The sequence below is a fragment of the Bombus impatiens genome, unplaced genomic scaffold (genome assembly GCF_000188095.3).
Source record: "Bombus impatiens unplaced genomic scaffold, BIMP_2.2 scf_0248, whole genome shotgun sequence".
Lineage (NCBI taxonomy): Eukaryota > Metazoa > Arthropoda > Insecta > Hymenoptera > Apidae > Bombus > Bombus impatiens.
The window spans coordinates 119,338-132,190 of NT_176667.1; the positions used below are offsets into that span (position 1 = coordinate 119,338).

The following is a 12,853-nucleotide window of genomic DNA, read 5'->3' on the forward strand; positions in this document are numbered from 1 at the left end:
GTTGTTCTAGACAGAGTGGGATATTACATTGTCAATATTTCTTTTTCTTTTCTTTCTTTGTTGAAAGACTTTGTTTGATTAAAGAATAGACCTGGAACCATGATAGATTCGTGGAACAATTTCGTATTCCTATGAGAATCGGACGCAGTGAAGTATTTCCATGAAGTTTCAGCGAAAAATTCATCACGTTCATTCCCGTGGCGGATGGCGATTTGGGATTTACTTTCGTGGTTACTTTCAGTCGACTTTAAGTTTTAACGAGATCAGTGGTAAACTCTGCGTGACGAGGATTGTCGTAGTCGTCGTCGAGAGACCATGCCTGGGACAGTTTTGCACCCCTTCCTTCATTTTCCGCATTTCAAACATTCTTGCAACGAAAAAAAAAAAAAAAAAAGACAAAATAAAAAAGAAGAAGAAAATCCACTGTCATAGCCATCAGAGGCACTCCAAAAGTTTCCTCAACGGACATGCCACTTTTATAATGCTAAACAAACATAGCATATACTTTATTATTGATAAAGAAACATTTTGTATAGCCATTTTACATTTCTTCGTATCTTTGAAATATGTTTCCAGTTTGATACAAAATTTATTATAATATCACGCGTCCCATTTTTTTTCTCTCTGATTTTTCTTCGTTTTTATTTGTGTGTACCGTTCCGTTTCGTGGTAACGCTACTTTTATGCCATTTATTACGCCATAGTTTCTCGCATTCGCTCACCTTGAGAAAAACAGACTGCTACCGTATTGTAACGCGAGATGCAGCGGCTTTCATGCGAACCTGGACAAGAATTAAAGACCGTAGAACAAGAGTGGCGAACACGGAGCGCTGACCCTTTAATGGCTCGTTAAAATGATTTCGCGCGGCATAAAGCGAAAATCGCGCACGCGCGCGCAAATGGAAACGTAATAGCGGACACGCGATAACCCAAAGCGGCGTGCGTGTTTTGCGGCCGCGCCTCGTTATCGCGCCACCAATAATCGCGATTGATTTTGCCCCGCGACGACTTGTAGTTTCGTGTTCCGCGACCACAACCAGCTCGCTTGTAACCACACGACAGATTAACGATTCCTCATTCGTTTGTCCACCTTCTTGCATTTTGCGGCGTGGCATTGTTATCTAGATTTGTGGAATTTGCGAGATTGTTTGGGAAACAGACGAAGTGTCGTCTGTTAAAGAACTTGGAAAAGTTAAGAATTTTTATGGATCACGTAATCATGTATTTGGTTGCTCGGAATACTCGTAACTTATTTGTCAATCATACTGTCTTATATTTAGTGAAAAATAGGGAAAAGTAAATAGATGAAATGCTTAGGAGGATACGATAAGGATTTGAGAGAAATCAATTATATCTATCTGAAGATTCTTTTTTAGATAAAGTACTCGTGAAGCTACCTTGTAGCTGGAATAATGTTATGGAAGGAAACAACGAATATATTATTCCGCTATGAATTTCTCAAGCTACTTAATATTAACATCTTGCTTGGTTTTCTTTAATATGAAATCAAGATTTGGAAAAATACAGTAGAACGTTCTTGAATATATGGAAACCTTTCACAAACACGTAATCTTAATAATATCTATATGTGCGCGTATTATGTTTGTTAAGAAAAAAATGATTATCTTCCTGTCCTTAAAAGTCTCCGAAAGTGTAAAAGATTCTATATATGCAGCCAAAATGCAGCTACTCCGTGAAATTATTATGCGGCAGTACAATATTTTGATCCCAAATGTAACGGAACGTAAATATAGAAAAGAAAAATCCATGGACGATTAATTCTGGCGGAGTACCCCATCAGACCGTAACGATACGCTGGCAAAACAGCGCGGAACGTCGCACAGTGTCGCGTGACTATCCGGTCACGAGGATAAATTTACGCTGGTGTCCATTCATAAAGCCATTTCCAGGTGCGCCGCTGGTTACCACCACTATCACGTCGATGGCCTACAGTGCAATAATGGGACAGCGCGTGAAACCGGCGCTAATAGTAGTAAAACGAAACGCCTTTGGCACTGTGAATGAAAGACGTGTGTTTAACTCTAATCACTCACGGCAAACTCTATCCGGCTAATCGACTGTGTACACAGTCGGCGATGTTCGTGTCGCTGAGCGATTGTTCGACCAATTCGATACCCTGGCCGATGCGTGTGTGCACGTTAATGACGACGTTGCCACGAGATTGATGACACCGGATCGTCAAGCATGCGAAATGATTAGGATTATCTTAACCAACACGAATCTGTTCCGCTATTTGCGATTCGCCTCTGTTTTCACATTTACGTTATACAGCGAACGAACTAATTCATCGATTTTCTTACACATAGACCTTGGGTCTCGTTTTCATTTCTGTTGGAGTAATTAAGGACGAGGGGAAGTTTCGCTTGCAAATCTCATGGGCGTAGTTCAGTTCGAGAAGTCATTGGAAGTAGTATATACAAGAAGTACATACACATTTGAAAATTATAGTGTTCTTACTTTAACTATAATTGTCACTTTACAAGGTAAACTAGTATTGTCTTACATATATTGTATTTATCGTAATATTTCTCGTCCCCATTCTTTCTGTTCGTTAAAGCTCGTCTCTTCTTGTTGCGGATTGTTTAACTGTTAAACAATTATAACGAAAAATTCTAACAAGGTGAACGATCCACGAATGTTTGCACATGGCCAGCTTTCTGCAAACGAATTTTACGTTGCAATTAAAAACGCGAAACATTCGACGCTTTAATTGCCCGACATTCAATTACATATAACCTCAGCGTTTTGTTAACTGATTTTACGAGATTGTCATAGTCTCTGCCCCGGTAAAGAGTAATTCTCTTTCGGTCGTGGCCGTCTCTTCCAACGATCGGTCGCTGATGAGACCACGTAGAAAGAGGAAATAGCTCCTTGTCGCTGGGAGAATTGCAACATTGATGTTAGCTTTATGGCTCCATCGATGTTGCATTTTCTCTCAGCATCCAGTTTTATAGATTCGTCTTCCATTTGCTGCTTTGGCACAGATTGCACCATACGATCGATTCTGTTTTTTTACGAACGATTCCGTCGCGACATCGATCTTGCTGGATCGAGGAAAACGTATTCCTATCTTCCTCGTAAATCATTGGTTTTCCGAGTAGTCCCGATATAGAGTTCGTTGCTCGTAATGGGATGAAACTTGTACGTTTTCCTATCGGTCTTGATCTGTTGCTGATTCTTGGATACTCCATCTCGAAGCCCTGCTAATCTATTCCCCCGTGGGGATTTCTGTTTCGTAGAAAGTCGGTTTCCGGTGTATTTGATTACAGGTTAATAGAATCGTTCGATAATCCTTTTACCATATACTAATACGCGAATCAAAAATAGATTTGGCTTCGTAAATAGGATGTATCAGTTTTGAGATTTATGAGTTTCATCATTTTCTTCGTGAATGTATATGAGTCTGTCAGAAGCCTACTGGATAACTTCGTGTTATTCTAAATGACAATTAGCAACATCATTTTTAAGAATTCACCTTATTTTGGGACTTAAGGCTGGTTACGCTACTTGTGGTAATTAAATTCATGAAAGCAAGATTTTTTTTAGAAATGTAGTATCGAGGAAAAGGGCCTAAGAAACATCGAGTTAACCATGGACAATGTCACGAGAGTCGAGGCGCTGTCGGGTCTATCAATGTGTCCTCGGTCTTTTCAAGTGCATAGTTTCGTAGAAAAGACCTACGTGACCCTGGCTACGAGCGTCTGCGGAACACGTGCGTGGTGGGCCTAGCAAAAGACAAAAGAGATGCTACAACGGCCAGAATGCGAGTTGAGAAGCGCAGTGTGAGTTGAGAGGTCACAGAGTGTGAATCGAGAAGTCAGAGAGTGCGAATGGAGGAGCGGGATAGCATGATAATAAGACGCACGACGATATTGTAATCGGTCCTTTTGTTATTGAGTATCGCTTATTAAACTAAATTTAACTCTAAATCATTACTTGTCCTTACTCTACGATCCATAAGTTACTACAAAAATGTTAAATAGTAATTCTGTAGCTGATCGTGAGTAATGAGAGACTAAAGAAACATTATTTATAATAGTTTTCATAGTAATGTGAAATGTAAAAATATTAAACAAACAATAGAAACGAAATATTAAAATATTCTACGTAATCCATAGTCTTATAATCTTTCATTAAAAATTATAGTTTAAAAACTTAAAATTCAACTTCGCTATATTTGATCCTTAATCCATATCCTGTTGTGACTCGATATTGCAAGGGAAGGTGGATTAATATAGGAGAGACGGGGGATCAACATAGATTTGCTCATAAAGTATATAAAATCGTCGTTCCTTCCGGAGAAATGCTAACAACTTGGAATACCGATTTTAAGTCAGCGTTCCCGGACGCAAACATGCATCGAATATGCGCATAATAAAAGATTAAAGTATACATCGGCTGTGAATCCGACGCGAACTCCGGCGGGTGGCATCTTGCAAGCGTGTCACGCGTCGCCGAGAAAAATGTGTACCATAGGCGAACCGTTCCGGGGCCAAGCGTTTCTGTACTTTACATATTTACCTGTATGTGGGAAATACACGTGCCAAGAGGTCGCTCGGCTTCATTGAATACCGTAATGCCTTCAACCGATTTAATATCATCTTTCAAACATTCAGAGACCGGCTTCTGCTGGTTAGGACACAGATTTTAAAAAAAAAATTGCTCTTTCTTATACAGGCAACGGTCGTAATCTGTCGAATGAGACATAAAGTTTATCGATTCAAAAGTCTGGTGTCTGGAGTCCTGAGTATTCTAGAATGAATGGATTATTGGTGTCCGAAGTAAAAGGGAACGGTATAGAAACGAAAAGCTTCCGAATAACACAGAAATCCATGACACGAACTTACTATTGTAGAAATCACTGGTTAGCGATCTCTATAGAGTTATTTATTATAATTTAAACAGGAAACGATGGTTATTTAACGTGAACTTAATGCAGTAATGTGATATAACTAAGATAACTAAATTAATAATTCAAAATCCAACTCACAACTTACAATTAACAACTCATAACGACTCAGCAACTTACAACTACTCGCAGCTTCCTCGCTATTGCAACTAGTCGCAGCTGACTAACGGCTACCTTTCATACCACGATTTCGGCGTGACTAACACGGAACATGTGTTCCGCAGATGTGGATGACCCATGGTCAAGCACATCCTTTTTAATTACCCGATGTCGTAAAGGGCCACAGGTATATTTCCCATCTTTCCCGGCCCGTCAGCACTTTTATTATCTTTTTACCTGCGGTTCATTGGGATTTTCCCCGATACTACACTATTCTAATAAAAAGCCATAAAGCTATCACGACGAAAGATTGAAAATTTATAGACCAAACTGGTAAAACTTCACTTCGAGTTACTTTGAATCTTCAACATCCGAAAGACTAATCAGTTTCTTCGAAGGAAACCAAGCATATTGGCACGTTTGATATAATTTCGGACTGTTGTAAAGCGATACGATCCGTTAGACCAACCGTACTTACATTTCCGCGAGTCCACAGGTATACGATAATGCACACGTTCTCTTTATCCTTGTGTTCGTTTCACCGTGTCGCGGGTCGGTCGAGATACGCGAAGGACTATGCATTTACACGGAGCAGCGCATAGATTCGCATAGGCTGCGTGTGTACACAGCAAAGGGGCGAATATATTTCGACGGCCACTCTCGATAGCCTCGTTTGTCACTTTCGTTTCGCCTGGTCCAAGCCGGCTGCGCCAGATAGCCTGCGTGAAATTCTGCTGTTGTATGTTAACGGGGCGTTAACGCTGTTTGCCAGGACGTTGGCGGGTCTTGCGATATCCTCGACGGTTAAATACGAGCAGGCATCTCGCAGGCGTAAATTCACAGGCGCATCGAGCTGTTCGGAAGTGGCTCTCGAACCGACCTGCAATATGCAAACGAAGGGAGAAGTTCCCTTGGTCAGGAGAATATGAGGAATTAATCGTTAAATTAATCCTAAAATTGGCAAGTCGGCAAGTTCCGTAATGGAGTTTGAAGTTTCATGAGCTTGTTGAATTAATCGGAAAACGAAACAGGTGCCTCCGAGGTATGTTGTGAGAAGTATTTCAAACAAGGAATTTTAACGGCGAGGAGAAGAAACGTCCAATAAAAATCAATACAAGCGTTGTAAGTTCGTCTCTGTTGCAATCGATTGTTTTTATGGTTAGGTCGCCAACTATCCTAGACACATATCTACAGTGAATTGTATTTCGTCAACCATGTGGTATAATTTTTTTTTTTCTTTTGATGAATATGTTTGTTCTTGGATTGGGAAACTTCGTTCGCTATTTTCTCTATAAACTAGACTCTTCAGGGTTGTTGTACATTACTTTAAATCGGCTTTACTGTAATATTGTGGGTTCTGTCTTTAGCTATTTTGATCCAGGAACGTAAATGATCCACTGCGATACATCGAAGAATCTTCTTCCAAGTTAATTCTCGGCGATTACGTTTCGACCACGATCTGCCTGTAATCATGTACGCGATTTAAGAAGTTCCTTGTTAATACTCTTAGCGAAGTTTGTTAACAATCATCGTGACATCCGAGCTTCTTCGTTTTGCTTTGTACTCGACTATGTGCGTCTTCTTGATCTATTTGATCTTCCAGCTGAGCAATTATTTATTCTGTCTCGCAGAGTAGCCCGTGGCGCGCGTACGAGCCCAGCCAAGCTACTAGCGGGAAAACTACGACGGAACCGAGTCATACTTCCTTCGACTTGGACATTAACTTCCGGCGTAAACGGCACCCGCTACGAGGACCATGCTCGAGGACAATTGTTCTGTTTCTCTCCAAGAGCTTCCTAAAGTACCAACGTTTTTTGCTGTAAAAGCTGCGAAGGAAATGTTACGCGAGATCTCTCTGCTCGTGAAATGGCGCTCTCGATGCTGCAGTTCATTCGCAAACTTTCTGCGTTGCGCTGTATAGGCGAATCTTATGGTTTTAGTGAAATTCGAGAGCCGTGGAATTTATTAAATGAAGGGTGTGGCGGAGAAGAGAGGTGAGTTAATTTATGAAGGGTGGGTTTACTGAAAATTTCACAGATCTATAATAAACAGTCAGTAATTATCAAAAGACAGGATGTTTCTGGATATTCATATCATTATGAATACATGCAAAGAATTTTACAGATGTATAATAAGCTGTCAGTAATTATCAGAAGACAGGATGTTTCTGCAAATTCATATTTTTATGAATACATATAAAGAAATAGTTGAGATCTTTTCGCCCGTTAAATATTACAAAGAATTTCGTATATTTTATATATTTTCATATACCATGTGCACTTCGTGCATTTTTAAATTGCTCACAAACAATAAAATATTGTTAAGTCTTTAATAAATTCATAACGAAGCAGTGACGGTTCATAACTATTTCAATGTGTTTCGTTCAATCGTAAATTTTTAAACTACAATACCTATATAAATAGCAGTGTCGCGTTTGTCGTGAAAGGTTTTCGATTGTCAAACACGCGACTGTTCACCGAAAAGCGTCCCATTCAGATTCTCCGACACTTTTGCTACAGAATTGTAAACGCGGACGAGTTCGTTCGCGCGTGCAAATAATAAAGTCCGGTGTTTCTGGTTAGCAAGGGGGTACGGAACTCAGCGCGGGCTCGTTAAGGCTTTTAAAAGAAAGCAACGTCGAGAAACTTTGCAGACCTCTCGGCGAGGAGGAAAGACGACGACGAGGAGGATGGTCCAGCGAGCTTCCTCCGCTTCACAGACCTCGTTATGATATTATGAGGGAAACGCGCATTTAAAGGGGCGAGTCAGAAGGGTAGAGCACGGAGAAGAGCGATTGGAGAGAAAGAAAGGAAGGAAGAAAAAGAATCGGTGCACCTTACGGTCTAAGTGGCGCCACTGCCAGGCGAAATGTAAAGATTTTTATCGTCAGTCGTCGAACTTTAAAAGCGTGCTCCGATTAGACGTCGTTTAGTTTTCCTTCTCCGTTGATACGTCGCTCGTGTATTGTTTGAATTGCTCAGAAGTCATTGCTCAGAAGAATATTGATGAAGTCATCTGAACGTTGATTCGATTTCGGAATTCGTGAAAAATCAGCCATGTCTTTGCAGCTCCAATCTCTTATTCAGATACGACGAAGAAACAAACGACGTCTTTAACCCTTTCGCTATCAGAGGTTATAAATTATCGTTCATAAGTTACGAAACGATTGGTTTGCTTGACGTAAACATATGTTATAATTACGGAAAGAAATGGCGAATGAAAAATTTGCGTATCTCCGGTAACTTATGAATGAGAGTATTTATTATTTCAATATTCAGAACTGGGAGAAGTTTTCAACGTTGAGAACTCGATCGAGGAGCGATGGATCAATATAGATTAAACGTTCGATTAATGTTTCAAATAGTTTGGGACGACTGAGAGATTGGAACTCATCAGGTTTAAACGTGATCCTCCCAGTGATGTTTAGTCATTAGGAATTTATAGTGAAAATGAAAAATTGGAAACTGCGTTCCCGTTCTGGTTGATGAAAAATTGATGAAGTTACGACACAGATATACTGAATGCTCGCTGTATTCGTTGCGCCCGGTGAATAGTTTATTAGAGAACGAACATTTATTTGTTCGTCACCAAAATCGAATACAAGCATGAAAAGGAAACAAATTGCATGTGGTTTGCCGACTGAATATAGGCTGAATTTATCGTCCTTTGAATGTTGTAACGCGTACTATTTTAATCTCTTCGAGAATGGAATCGTTTTGCCCTCATTTTTTCGGAGAAATAGAAAGTATATGTGAGAAGTTATTGGCCATTGAACGGTTTTTTCATAATAATATTTATTACAGTAGAACTCTATTTAGAATTCTATTATTAATAGATCATAATTTCAATTTCTTTTTCTCTGTCATTTTGATCCTCTAAATTCTGCTATAATCTCGTCGAAAAGCAACAAGGTGGACGTTAACTTAGAGCGTTGCGAACGGTGAGCAGTTTTCAGGCAGATCGCTAGGCGGTTAATTCCATTGAGGATTCAGCGAGGCACGATTTCCGTGGAAAGGCGTTGTCGGTCACGCTTACCCTGGACTGGCTAACGAGATTCATTGCAGACACGTTGTCGGAGGAACACGAATCAATGGCCGTTGATTCCTGCAGAATTACCAGCATCCCTGGAGAGGTCGTCGGCCGGTAGGTAGGTTCGATCTGGCTACGAATTGAAACCGTAACGGTCGTATCTAATCGTCTTCCCTAGAGTAGCGTTAAACGTGATTGCTTGTAGAAACACGCGAGAGAAACGCGGCTGAAAAATGGGCAGGATCGGCTAACTCGTAAAACGTTCCCCCGACAGGGACAACCAGACACGGTCGACGCTTTTCCTCTTTTTCTATCGTCGACATGATATCCCGTTTTGCTCTGTTCTCGCGGCTGCGTGAGATAAAGCGATTTCTTAATCTTTTCCTCGAGGAAGAAATTCGCGTCGACGAGTTTGTGGAATTCCTCTTTAGGGATAGGAAGTATAGAGGTAGTCAAAGATGGAGTTAGCGATGTGCTTGATGGAACCGGTAATGGAAAGTTCGGAATTGCAATTTCCCCCGGCAAGGAGAGAGCCTGTATCGCTTTGGAGTTTGAAAATCGGTGCTCGTTAAACCGTCATTTGCACCCTTCCAACTCTGGCAGTCACCCTTCGATCGATTCATTATCGGAAAGTAAATTACAAGCGAGCGGACCGCGGTGGAGTTCGTCATTTGAATATTACTGGCTGATGGGGTGGGTCTAAAGAATTATGAATTCCTCCTCAGAAGGGTGTGTAATTGATTACCAATGCAAACTATAATTTACTAAGATCATTCTATTTTTATCTGTCCGACCCGAAACGCGAATGCTGATTACTTTATCGCGTTGCTGGAAATGTTTAGAAATTTACAAAGAATGGTATTATGCGCTATAAGTACACTGGTAGCCTATAAGTTATATGTGTTACGGTCGCGTGAGATGATCCGTGCGACGTTCCTCATGGTCTGGCCACCAAGGCCCACCCACTGTTATACAGACCCTCAATAAATCTAAGGAATCACCATAAACAGAATCTTTTTAACTTGATCTCTAATCCTGCAAGTATTTTCGATTTATAGATGGTCCTTAAAACAGTCCTTAGGTTTATTGCACGTTCTTACAAATTACGGAGAAAGCGGATATTTGTCTGACGGAAAAGCAGATTTTTCCCATAAACAATGACACCCACCAGCCACGTTGGCAGGAGACTTCTTCCTCCTATCTTCATTTATTAACGTTGGCTATAACTAATGGACATCACGGATCGTTACCCTCACTTTTCAACGAAAAGTGTGAACAACGAAACCGCGTGCTTAGTTCAAAATACACACCTACACTGAGCTTTCCTCCGTGATAACACGAGACCGAGCTTCACTTGATCTCTAGACTTGTCACAAACAGTAACATTCGAGTAACAGTCAAAGCTCATCGGTAACAATTAAAACACAATTCGAGGAACAGAAGGAGTCAGAAGTCAAGTCAGTAGAATCGCCAAGTCGAAGGCAGTCAATCGACAGAAGATACATCATCACAGTCGCCAACACGAAACGAGTCTCAGATCGTACTCATTCTTAGTTTAGCATTCCACATACGCACCACTGTATCACAACTTGAAGTTGTTGGATTGTTGAAAATATATATTAACTTGTTAATACCAGCGTTATATTCATTGAACCACCCTTATTATCTGAACCGAAATAAGGGATGGAACGATTCGTGGCGTCGATTATTCAAATCGTAACGTGAATTTACGACTCCCGTTGACGCGCTTCTTCGAGATCGCGTCTCCCCGCGAAAATACAATATGTAAGTTAACAGTACAACAGCACATACTAGGCGCGTTTCTAAATTATCGCGTAGGTATAAACCTTTCTTAGAAATCAATTATGGATTGTATGCAGTTTCTATGCGAAATCGCATTTCTGAAACATTTTATTGTCGCGATTTTATTGTCGAAGGCCAGCGAAGCCCAGATCTTGTTTGTTTCTTTACGACGAGAAAGTTGGAAAGAAAATACGTGTATACAGTTGGTCGAAGTGGTAGCCAGTCAGAAAGTGTCTCAACCAGACGATCCAACGATGCACAGTATGAGTTGAGTGTTTAATCGCGTTATCGGTGTTTGTTTGCCGTCCATCTATAGATATTCCTCTGCGATCAGCGTTAGAACGTTCGCGTGTGCGCGCAACTGTTTACCAGGTAACACAGCTTCGAGCACGCACGCTTCCTAACCAGCGCGTTGCGGCTAATTGCACCTGTCAGCCAGACATAATCGATCCCATGCAAAGAGGGGACGACGAAGGGGTGGAAGGAACCGAGTGAAACATTGGCCGCACATGATGAATGATGAACCAAGTCGTTGATATCGTGGGCAGACAATGGATGACGTTGGGGTAGATGTTTGTCTGTTATTTGGGTTACATCTACTGTTTTCAGGGGTGAAAATTAATCTTGCGTGCGGACTGGCGAACTATGATGGAATCGAGAGGAAAGGCAAAGCAACTGTGGGATCTCATATATCATAGAAATCTAATATCGTTTATTGAAGATAATTACTTGTCTTTTTATTCAATGCAGTTGCTATAGAGGTGAAAGTCGCTTTTTTTTCTTTAGTTGATCTTCTGTGACCATTTTTATATAAATAATAATCCTTCGGTGTTAGAAAATGACGAAGAATTTAGAACGAACGATTTAGAAAATAATAATCCTCGTCCCTCTTGTATAATAATTTATCAACTAATAATTTTGTTGAACGAACAAGTTACGAGTTACAGGTTACAAACTTCCAATTTATAATCTTCCAATTTCTTCTCGAACTACATTGTTAGAGGGTTAAATGAAGAACATACGTTGTGTTAAATCTTCATTGAAGTTACGGAACTACTTTCTAGTCAATCGATTTTCTCTTTCAAGGAGTACCCGGAAGAAAAGTGCAAATATTGTTCTAAAATTTTCAAACAGCTTTTCCGCAACAGTGGTTTGTTCATCGTTTGTCTATCGTGTGTCCAAGTTTTTATTTTCAAGTTCTCGCGCGCAAGCACGCGGTCAATATATCAAAGCGCGACCGTGTACGTGTAGATTTTTCTGTGAATCAGTGAAAATATCGCCGGAATCCCTGGGGGTAAAAATTGAAGTTTGCCGTTGCTCTCGTATCGGCAAATTCACGAGTCGTCGGTATTCCTCTCGAACGCGCTCGCGTTTGTCCGCCGAGAGAGCTTGACTCTCCAGTCCCATACAAAAGCGTAATCGGGCAGAAAATATCGGAGAACTTTCGAATGTAGGGGAGGTTACCGATGTATTTGAAAACTTTATACTGCTTTTACACTCCACTATTTCGGCCGAGCCGCGACAACGCGGCGCGCGAACTTGCCCATTTCGACGCCGATCGAAGTTTCGCCTTCTATATCCCCGAAAACATGATCGTCCCGTTTCGAGTGCATTGCATCCACAAAAGAGATCAGACTTCGGTATCCGTTTGAAATCACACAAAACGACGAAAGATCGAATTCCGACTTTAGAAATCTTTTCCTTCGAACGTTTTGTCCTTGGACTCTTCTTCGATTTTTTAACTTTACTAGTTGGCTGGAAATGGTCTGACGAGTTGTTACAAAAATTCGTTTGCCTACCATTTGTTCACATTTGCCCAACCAAAATTTTCGTTTGTACACCTTTCGAAAGAAAGTTACGTCCAACTGAAAATGTTAAAAATTATACATCAACGGCTCATGGGCTATTTCATCCATTTTTAAGTGAGACTCGATTGTCCACGAGCTGTCCACGTTCGTCCACTCTTCAAAAAAAAAAAAAAAAAAAAAAAAA

At 40.7% G+C, this 12,853-nt stretch overlaps 1 protein-coding gene across 1 annotated transcript in view; it reads left to right on the forward strand.

The window, feature by feature from the left end:
• The window catches only part of LOC100750116 (polypeptide N-acetylgalactosaminyltransferase 2), a 202,493-nt gene that overhangs the window by 32,224 nt on the left and 157,416 nt on the right, over positions 1-12,853 (forward strand). The gene's annotated exons all lie outside the window — the stretch shown is intronic.